The sequence below is a fragment of the Ictidomys tridecemlineatus genome, chromosome 12, assembly GCF_052094955.1.
Source record: "Ictidomys tridecemlineatus isolate mIctTri1 chromosome 12, mIctTri1.hap1, whole genome shotgun sequence".
NCBI classification, from domain to species: domain Eukaryota; kingdom Metazoa; phylum Chordata; class Mammalia; order Rodentia; family Sciuridae; genus Ictidomys; species Ictidomys tridecemlineatus.
In genome coordinates this window covers 106,743,868-106,755,016 of record NC_135488.1, presented here as the reverse complement: position 1 = coordinate 106,755,016, position 11,149 = coordinate 106,743,868, and the positions used below count along the sequence as shown (strand labels likewise).

The following is an 11,149-nucleotide window of genomic DNA, read 5'->3' as shown; positions in this document are numbered from 1 at the left end:
GGCAGGTATCACCATTTGAGCTGCCAACTTAACCAGCTATGGCGCAGGTTGATGTCAAAGACAAGGCCCGTCATGTGTACTCCAGAGGGACCTCCTAGGCACCCGAGCCTCTCTAACATCACCCCCTTCGTGAGTCTCCAGCCTTGAAGAGTGAAATTGAACACAGGATCTTCATCATTTTGAAAGCTTACTTCAATCTGGCAGCAGCAGACTTTCCCAAAGCCCTGTGGGGTAGACTGGGCTGCCACCATGATCCCTTTGACATGCTCACCTATTGTTGGAGCATTCGTTACTGCTTCTAAGAGTGGATGGAACAAAGATCTTCATCCTCAGGGAGCTTAGATCCCCATGGAGGGGGAAAGACATTAAAAACAAGCAAAGTAAATACTATGATGTTTATAGTGCATTACACAATAATAAGTGCTAAAAGAAGACAAGCAAAAGGGGAAGGGGAAACTGGGTGGGCTGGAGGGCAGGGCAGTTTCCAGAAATAAACAGGGTAAAAGGGGCAGGCCCCATTGATAAGGTAAGGTTTGAGCAAACTCCAGAAGAAAAAATTGAAATGCACCAAGTAGGCAAAAGTGTTCCAGGCAAAAGAATGGCAGAACAAAGGGCCTGCGGTTCAATGTGCCTGGTACTTGTGAGGAATGCAAGGGGACCCTGTGGCAGGGATAGAGTAAGCAAGGGGAGACTGCTGGACAGAAGGTTGGAGAGGAACAAACTGCTCCTATCAGATGGAACAATTGCCACCTAAGACCACAAAGCAGGACCCCCCCCCTCGTGAGTTGGGCTGAACACAGGTCCCTTCTCTAAACCCCAAGTGTTTGCCCTGCAGATTCAAGGTAGATAGGCCTTCTGTTCCCAGTAGCCTTCCTCCTGCCTTCAGTCCCCATCATCAGCCAGGGGACCCAAGATGCAGCCCCTACCCAGAAGGACAAGACGCAGAGGCTCTCTCCAGTCCCCTCTGCAAGCTGCTCTGCCTCTTCCCCAGGCCTGCTTGTGCCCCTCTGGCAGGAGGACCCGGAAGAACTGAATGCATCCCAGGCCTGGAAACTCAGATTACAGATCCAAGCTCCTGGGATCTCCCAATCAAAAGCTGGCACCCGTGAGTCAGGGGCAAGCCAGGCCTGGACGTGGAGTTCTCACCTCCCGCACAGTGGGGCCCTGTGGCCATCTGGCCCAGAGGCCCAGGGCCAATCAGACCACAGGCAGCCAGTACCCCACAGCCAGGGCATCAGGCTGCAGGAGGCATCTGCAGCAAATCTCCCCAGCTGCTCAGGCGTAACTGAATCAGGCTTTCCCCAAAAGACACAGAGCACATTACCAAGGCCCCAGACCAGCCAGAAGCTCCTTGGATCCTCTCTCCTCCCATGCCTCCCCCACTCCCTGGGCTCAGCATGCTCGGCTTAAATGGCTCTATTTACTGCCATCCAAGTTTTTTATTTGGCAGGGCTCAGTGGTGACTGACCTAAACCAGCAGTGACAAGTGACCACACTCGGTCAGCAGACACCAAGCTGGCTGCCATCTTTTGACACCCCTCACACTCCTTCACACACAAATGTCTTCAGTGCCATTGGCAAGACAGAGTGCGGGGACACTCCCAGGGGAAAAGGTCCAGAGGAAGGTGCTGAGAGGAGCCACTGATGATAGCAAACTCACTGGTGCTCTCTGGACCTCCGCCCTTCTTCTAAGGTGATAGAGCTGGTCAACTATTGGATTATAGAGACAATTCAGTGCTCTGCTATGAGAGCAAGGAAGAACTGAAGAGATCCAGAGGCCATCTGAGTTGCCGCTCAGTTTTTAGCTACAAGAAACAAAAGGGTTGGAGAAAGGGAAGGGGCCTTATCAGGGTCACCCTTTGGCTCAGACTTCCAGTGGACGCAGAATAGAGATCTAAAATAAAGGACTGAAGTCGGGACTGGAAATACTGACATGGGACCTTCTATGCCAAAGAATGAGATAACACAACAAGGCGAGAGACCAAGAGGTTAGTGCTCCAAGGGTGTATCTCTTTACCCTGGAGATCCAGCACCACCTCCCCATTGCCCAATTCACTGGGGTCCACATCAGCGGTGAGCAACTGAGAACACTGATGGTCAGGAGCACCAAAACCGCAGCCACCAGCAGAGAGAGAGAAAAGCCAAAGAATTGCCAGGATAGAAGAGGGATGGTGGGAACACAGCTGCACCAAAGGGATCCTAGTCTGTGCCTCTGGCAGCTCAGTGGACTGAGACAGCAGAGACTCTGGAAGGGACCAACTTTGGATGGGAAGGAGGAAAGGCCTGACTTTACCCAGATCAAGTTTAGACCACATCCTCATCTTTTTTGTGCCATTGTAACAATCTATCTGAGACTGGGTAATCTATAAAGATCAGAAATCTATTTCTATGGAGTCTGGGAAGTTCAAGGTCAAGCATCTTGCATCGTTAAGGACCTCCTTGTTGCAATCATAACATGGTAGAAGAGACTGTGAGAGAAGGAAGAGACCCCAAACTCATCCTTTATGTTTGTTTGTTTGTTTTGCTTTTGTTCTGTTTTCAGGAACCCATTCCCAAGACAACTAATCCACTGTCCAATAACAGCATAAATCCATTTATGAGGGCTGTTCGCTCTTGACCTAATCACCTCTTTAAGGACCTGCTTCTCAACACTGTTGAGGTGGGGATTAATTTTCCAACAGGTGAACTTTGAGAAACAATGTAAACTACAGAAGACCAGAAATCAAGAACAAGATTGGCGAGGAAGAATATGGGAGATGTTTGCCAAGTAAGATGTAGGGGAAGGATTGCAGGGATAAAAGAGAAAAATATTTCCAGAGCATATTGGAATATACCTCCTTATGGGCATATTGGAACACATAAAGAATGCATTTTGCAAACTTGAGAAAAAGCAGAGCAGCTAGAAAAGGGGGCAAAGAAGGGGTATCTGGAGAGCAGGAAGAGCCAGGGTAGCACTGAGTAAGGGAAGTCATGAGTGCTGTTCCTCACATGGCCCTGGATCCCCTTCCAGGGCAGGGCGGGACTGGAATTCTTTACTCCCTCAACAGGTAATGGAAACATGTGTCTGACAGTAGCCAATGACTTGTGAGCAAAAGCTGTGAGCCATTCTCAGCCTGGCATCTAAGCTTATGTGAGGCTACGGAGAGCTTGCTTTTCCTCTGCTACAGTGACCTTAAATGTTACAGTATGGCTGCTCTGTGGGCCCAGGGGCGAGGAGGACACGGAGCAGAGTCAACTCTCACTGGAGTGAGCCATCAACCTCTGCTGCGTGAGCCACCCAGATAGTTAGTTTGTGACTGCAGCCCATCCTAGCTTTCCTGACTGGCAGAGAAATCATAGTTTCTAGAAGGAAGATGGGGGCCCATGGTGCTGCAGGTGAGGAGGGAGACTGGGAAATTGGAAAAGAGGTGGAGCTTGGAAAACAGGTGGATCTCAGTGACCCTCAAGCTTGGGTAATGGAAGCACAAACCAGAAAACAATCATTAAAGAATGAAATACTGAAGGCAGGAAATGCACATATCTATTTAAATATTTGGGGGAATGCTAGAAAAGACTGGGGTAACATGAGGGCCTATGGGGGGATGACTTAAACTTTCACACCTAAGAGAAGCCAATGAAGAAATACAGGCCTCTTCTCCCAGTGATCTAAATGGGGTCAGACAACCTTAAAGACTTGGTCATAAATTATCCCACGCTCTGGAGAGTAGAACCAACTTCCCCCCAAAGCAGCCCTACCACCTCTCATGGTCTGGCTCGGCTGGCTGCCCCGAGAAGGGAGAGCAGGTCTGTTCTTCAGCAACTGGGCCTCTCATTTCCACATCCAGCGCCAGGTGGCTCTGGTCTTCTGGGAACAGCCAAATGCCAGGCCAAGGCCACGCCACGCACTTTTCCCCTCCCTCCCTGCAGTTGGTACCATGTCACCCTAACAGTGTTGGTGTGAGCCTCACTTACTACTTGGGTGGGACAAGCAAGGCTGGGGACAGGAAGGGGTCTTCAAAGCCATCGACTCTAGTAGGCAGTTTCCCTGTTTCAGATGGGAAACTGAGGCCCCATGGGAGGAGACAATGACTGAGTTTTTGCCCAGGTCTATTTTGATCATAAAACACTGGGAACATAAAACCAAGGGAAACGCGTTTGGTAGCAATGAACTGCCCAAGCTGAGCAGACACAAAGATGGTTCCCCACAGAATTTTACCCTGCACTTGACTCTAAATGGCAGACACACAGGCCCTGATGGCCCAGCTCGGCCCAGAGGTGACTGTCTCAGCACACCCCAGATATGCCCACAGGAACCTCTGAGAGTATAGAATGAGGCTTCCTTGATCTACACCAGAAACCTATAATCTAAAGCCATTGGAGGGAATGTGAAAAGGCTTCTTACTGAAGCCAGGCTGACTTCATAAGTGATACATCTTGATTTCAATTGTTCATTATCATCTTGGTGTGTACTGGTATGTTTGTTGATCCTTCATGAAGTCAATGCTCCAGAAGCCTAAGGGAAGAGAAGAGTCCTTTGGAGCAGCTAATCAAAGGCAGCTTCCTGGACATGCTTAAATTTGAGCTAGCTGTTGAAGGACAGGTGGACCATGGAGAGAGTTCCTCCAGAGACCATGGGCAGCCCCATGGTCAGATTCATTTCAAGTTTTCTCCAAGTCATTGGGTTTGTTTCCCAAATCTAGGCTACTTGAGACTTAGCCCACATGAACATTGACAAGCAGTAGTCCAGGAGAGAGAAGGTAAAAAGAGAAGACGCAGTCCTTCTTGCCACAAGGAGTTTCTAGCCTGACAAGATCAAGCTGTTTTTGAAGTCAAGCTCCCTGGCCATGGGTAGCCCTTTAGCAGAACCTTGGGAGTCTGAACATGATTTGAAATTCTTGTCCATCTCCTACTATCCCCGAATGTTTAGGAGCAGGATTTATGAATGAATAAGGGAAGAAACACCTCCAGCTCACCTTCTGGAAGACCAGACACCGAGAGTGGACTCCTAATGGACATCCACAGCCCTGCACCTGGCCTTCGTGACTGTATTCTGTGGGTTCCCAGGAATCAGGGCTGCTCTTCAGGGATCAGATCCCTGGGCCCATAACTCACCTTTTTCTTTGCCAGTTCCCAAGCAAAACATCCATTTGAACCAGCATTTTGTAACTTGTCTATCTCCAAACGTCATTTTCCATCTCTCCATGTTGAGGAGGTATCAACTGGTACCCAAATGATGAAGATCCATTTAGAGGGATGGGTTTTAGTCATAAACTGAAATTGTCTTCTGAACGGTACTAGTTTGTCTTGGCAACCAGAAACACTTGCTTCCTTTGTGCATAAATTTTTACAATGGATTGAAATATTTGTCCAGTTCTCAATCAAAATTTGTTTTCTTAGAAGTGGACAGTTGGTTTTATAAATACATGATCATTCTCCTTTATTGTGTTATAGTAACAGCATTTCTGTTACTATGTACATTATGTGGTAAATGACTACTAATAGATTGACTGGGAAGTTGTGGGAAGTCTCCCGGGGCATGAAGAATTGTTCTTACCTTCAGGGAAAGTGTCACCCAAAAGGAAGAAAGGCAGCCCAAGGAAGGGCTCAGAGTACCTCTGGCATATGTGGCCTTGGCCACAAGAGTGTCAGATGTCTAAGAAGGAATTCCAATGTTAAAACAGAATCTTCTGGTTCGAGTCTGCCTAGAACCATAAAGTTAAAGGCTTCAGTGACTAAAAACTTCCAGCCCTTTAGGATGAGATGTTATGAAGTTGGAGGATGTGCTGCAGGCTCCATGACTTCTTGAATTTTCTGTGTGGCTTTTCCTACTGTTCCTTTTGGTGATTCATGGCTGTCTTTTGAAATTTCTAGTCTGCCTTTGTGACTCCAAGGACAATCAGGATAAACTCATTCAAAGTCCATTTCATGGTCAACGTACGCAAGAGAAACAGCTGTGTTTATTACTATAAACATGTTGGTAAAACAGGGAATCTTCTAGGAAGAGAAAAGTTATGAAGATTGACTCAGGAAGGCTTTTGCACTATTATCTGAACAGGTCCATTAACCATGAAATAAAATTTAAAAATTATGGAAGCATTATCTCTGCAAAAGGCTCTGAGCTCAGACAGTTTTATGGATGAGTTCTTTCAGATGGCTCTAAAGCAGTGAAAAAGATAGTAAGCTCCCTAATTCTTCTGTAAGGCTAACAAAATTTGATGATAAAACCTTGCAAAGCTAATACACAACAAATGTATGCAAAATATTTCACAGTATTTATGTAACAGAGAGAGAGAGATTGATCTTGGTTATGGTATAGATGAAAAAAATCTCAAATAAAAAAAAAGCAATAAATCATATCTAGGAGATATTAAAAAAAATAAAGTATGACTAATATTGTACTTATCCCTGGAATGCAGTGACTCAAGTTATGGAGGCATGCAATAGTGCACATCTGTTATGTCACAGAAAAAAAAAATATCTTCTTAATAGATTCTGAAAATTTTTTTAATACGATTCTTTTGAGAATTAAAAAAAAGGAAAAAGCAAACCAGAAGACAGGAATGTGAAACTTGTGATCAACATCCTGTCCAAGGTGACACAGGTGCATGCCCATTAACATTAAAAACAAGACAATTTGGTAAGACTTTGGTCGTAATTATTATTATATATTTACTCTTTCTGATCAATAACTTGAAAATGAATATAATTCTTTTTAAAAGCCAAAGATAAAGTGCCATTATTTACAGAAGATATCAGAGGCTATAAAAAAATTTCCCAAGAGAAAAACTATTAAACTCTCAGAACTATTAACGGTTTAGTAAGGTGGTCAACTATACTCTAAAAATATACATATCTACCAGTTAGCAGTACACCAGAAATAGCTCCTAGGAAAATACAACTAGAAATAAATTCTATTTAAATTAATAGTAAAAAATAATAATAAACCTAAAATAATCCTAATGGAAAAATGCAGCCCTGTTCACTTGTGAGGAGAGAAGAGACAGGCTTGAGGAACATGGGAGAACACAAAATGCAGGAACATTTGAAATCGCCTTTGGAAACTGGGAAACAAACTCTGCTTGCTCTGGGGCAGTTCAAGAATCATAAACTGTTCATTGAAGTAGAAACTGAACACATGAAACTGACTCCCGTGAAAACACAACCAACACCATCTTTGTCCCACCACGTGAAGCCTGTGGCATCAGAAACGGTACAAACCCTCCTTATTGCGTGGAAAAGAAAGAAGAGTTGTTAGACAATTTGTTCAGGCAGAACATGTAGACCCAAACATGAGAATGCACTAATTTGAGAGAGGTGACATCATACATCAGTGAGGAAAGGAAGGATTCATTCATCAACAGAGCAAGCGGTTTATGCTTTAGGCGGGAAATGGATTTTTTCAGTTCAACTCTGAGTGAAAATGATCCCAAATAAAGACTATATTGGGAATGGAATTAATTTAATGTCAAAGACTAATTAAAAGAAAATGTAGAAAAACAGCAGAAAACATTGAAACTCCATGAGGGCAAGGATGGTTGGTTATTTACTGCTGTATCTTCAGCACCCAGAACAGTACCTGCTACAGAACAATTGCTCAGTGTTCTCACTAAAAGGATGAATGAATGAATTTTTTCATTACGAATTTTCTTATTATGTCCTCTGTCACATTTTCTATTAGGGTTCTTTTCTTTTGTTAGTATAATTTATTTTTTTTCTTACATATTAAGGATAACTCTATACATCTTACTTATTGCAAATAGTTTCTCAAAATTTTCTTGTATTTGAATGATTTACATACAAAAAAACTTATTCATGAAGTCAGCCAATTCATTTCATTCTCTTTGTAACTCCTTCCAGTCATTACTATCTACAGAAAGTTCTTTCCAATACCATGGAGCTAAGGAGGCTGTCACCACCCTCGGTGGTTGATCCAAGTGACTTCAACTGCAGGACTAGTCTATCATGGCCCTGGGCCAGGGCCTGTTTCACAGGCATCTGATTCAGAGGGTTTCCCAACCCAACCAGACTCATCCAGCCCCCAAAGCTCCCCTCCCAGCACACTCTTTTGCATAATTACTTGGTGAAGTCATGTGTTTAAGATACCATTGTTCCGTGTCACCATGGAGATGACAAGATGTCAACACGCTGGCGAGAAGCCTGTGTGCATGATGAAGCCAAGGGAGAAAATGGAGGCAAGAGGAAGGCTCATTAGCCAGAGGACCCAAAGCACATCCCAAGGAGCCCATGAGGTCACCTGTGCACACAACGCCCCAGGTGTCAGATCTGTTTGGAACGCATCTAACCTTCCAGCCCAGCTCAGCATGAAGTTACAATCCACCAGTAGCATCCAGCCTCAGAAGAGGAGTTCCAGGCCCTCTTGGCCTTCAGGGCTCCCAGCCTGACCCTGAGCTGACTGATGTTCTCCTACAGAATCTTCAACTCTCTTTCCTGTTTCCTCTCAGAATATAAGTCCCAGTTTTCAAACACTGCACGACATCATCCTTACCCACTCCTGTCCCTTCCAGGTCTGTAGGTTCAAATCTTCCCTCTCAATTTCAAAACAACCACTCTGAGGCATGAATCAGGCTGTCTTGCTTTCCATTGCAACTCCATTGTTGAATGAAAGAAAAGTGTTCAGATTCTGGCTGGTTCTGATTTATCCAATATGTCCCACGACTCTGGTTAATTCAGGGATTAACCATTGTCCTAAGGGGAAAAAAAAATATTTCAAGTCTTCATGATAGGTCCCTGCTTCTATGTGCATCAAACCTCTTTATTCTCAGCTCCAAATATATTCTGCCTAGCATTTGAAAACTCTACTTTTCCATCTAAATTAACAACAACCTCTGATTGATACTGATGGACTAGGCAGAATCTTGTGAAAGTGACATATAGATCTTCATGCTCTGTTAGATATTAGGGTGCAGGGTGGTTAATATATGAAGGGTCACACAGTAAATAGCAGTGTTAGGATTCAAACTGAAGTCATTCTGACTCTTAAAGTCATGGCCCTTCCACTAGCTTGGGTGACCAACCAGTTTTATTTGCACAGAACCGTCTCAGTTTTAGTGCTGAAAGTCCCACACCCTGGGAAACCTCTCCGTCCCCAGCACAACCTGGATGGTTAGCTACCCCAACACTGTCCCTTGCCTCTGCCTTTCCTGTTAATGCCAGTTCTTCCTTCATTTATGACCCCTTTCTCAACTTCTCCCAGGAGCATTTCCAAGACCAACTTCTACCAAAGAAGTATATTTCCTCTGCCCTACTACATTCCTGGGCCTGCCTCCCTCCTGACAAACTGCTTCCAAAAAGACCTCTTGTTAGTTAATCTCTCTTGGTAGAGGATAAACTCCTGTTGGAACCAAGACCCATTCCTCTCTGGCCCTAGGATTGAACTGGGAGAAGGAGCTCTGTTAGTGTCTTCATTGAATGTGCAACTCTGTGTGTCATGGAGGCCCTACCTCCTGAGAAAGTGGCTTTCAAGAATAACTTTGCACTCAAAAAACTCAGAAGTGAGTCATTTCCAGTGTCTCACAGTCAACAAGCACGAACCAAACCTTGCTCTACTTAAAAGTCATGGCCCCACAAGTTCTGTAGAAACAATCATGGCCTACACCCCTCTGATGCTGGGTTTTAAGGCCACTGATATCTCTTATGCCCTTCTTAAAAATATCTGGAAATGTGAGCTTGTGGATCCATCTAGGAAACTGTTCCAGAGGAGGAGAAGAGAGGAAGGAAATTGCAAAATTCACCACTTCCCAAAAGGCTTCCGTTCTGAAGCTGAGGAAGGAGGTCGTGCACTGGGCAGCCAGAGTGTGAACTGTGCCTCCACTCCACCCCTCCACCCAAGCTGTCCCACTGCACTCTGCCCCCAGAGAAGACCCGTCCACATCTGGAGAGACAAAATGAGAAGGGGCTTCACTTGCACTGCCCCTGTGAATAGTCAACATAAACCTTACAGAAGAGACCATGGAAGAGCCAACTCCACTGTTGGGTGAAAGAAAAGTGTTCAGATTCTGGCTGGTTCTGATTTATCCCATCATGTCCCACTGCTCTGACAAGTAATTGTTGGAATCAAAACCATCTGACAGGGTCATAACACCGGTATCACTGCCCACTGGCAGCATGTGAGGGACCAATATTCCATCCATCCACCATCTTTTTCCTCCCAACTTGGTCTCCCAATGAAAGCAGTATGTTCTGAGCACCCTGCCGTCCCCCAACAGGTCCACCCTCCGTCCCTCCCTGGGAAGGCTTGGGAAGCATTAGCGAATAATCATTTCTAGCTATTGGAAGAAAAGGGAGTGAAAAGAAAAGAGGTGGTGGAAGAACACGACACTGGCGCCCAGAAATCCCCAAGGGTGAGGCCCACATTTCAGTGGGTCCTCAGATATTTGTATCAACAAGAATCAAGAAGAGATGATTTCTAGGCCCCCTCATCACATACAGCATCCAGTGCAGTGCTCATTAGCTGTTGAAGCTCTGCATCCAACTTCCGGGGTGCCAAGGGCAGTGACAATTAGTCTCACTTGACATAACAAATATCAGAAAGGTCAAGCAGACTGCCACATCCACAGCTGGTCAGAAATGGAACTCACAGGGAAACCCCATCCGTCTCAGCCCAGGTTTACCTCTCTGCATTCTCTTGCAGCACTCACCAGGGACAAGCGTTGTTCTGATATTCTCTCATTTAGCGTCCAGTGGTCCTGGGCTCTCCACGTGGCTCTGTGGCTCCTTCAGCTCCTGCATCACCACACATCCTGGGAGGTGTCTGTGGGACAAGTAGTCATTGCTGAATTTATTGCAAGGGCCCCTTGAGAAATCAAACTGAGGCCAGAGGGAGGCTTTGTGTCTTCCCTGCAGAGCAAGTGTTATGAACACCCACTGTGTGCCAGGCCCAGAGTGGGGATCCAGGAAACAGAACCTACCCTCAGCCCCTAGGCCGTGGCCCATTCATGTCCATGTGCCACATGAACTCCAGCAAGCCAGTGGGCTGGACCGGATCCTCCCAAGAGGAAAACAAAGGAAACTTCAGGCTGTGGGGGAGCCTTGAGGGGGGAAGGAGTGGATTCTAGGTCAAACAAAATAGGGTCAAAGGATTATACCCAGTGCCCTAGTTGGCAGAAACATAGTACCACTAGCCAAGGAAGTGGTTTGGGCATCTGCGATC

At 45.6% G+C, this 11,149-nt stretch overlaps 1 long non-coding RNA gene across 1 annotated transcript; it reads right to left on the bottom strand.

Moving 5' to 3' along the window:
- Positions 1-7,421: 7,421 nt before the first annotated feature.
- Positions 7,422-10,745, bottom strand: LOC144369619 (uncharacterized). The gene is made up of 2 exons (XR_013429410.1): positions 10,638-10,745; positions 7,422-8,685 (listed from the first exon to the last, which is right to left on the bottom strand). It is a non-coding gene; the product is annotated as an uncharacterized LOC144369619 (long non-coding RNA).
- Between the last annotated feature and the right edge of the window lie 404 nt (positions 10,746-11,149).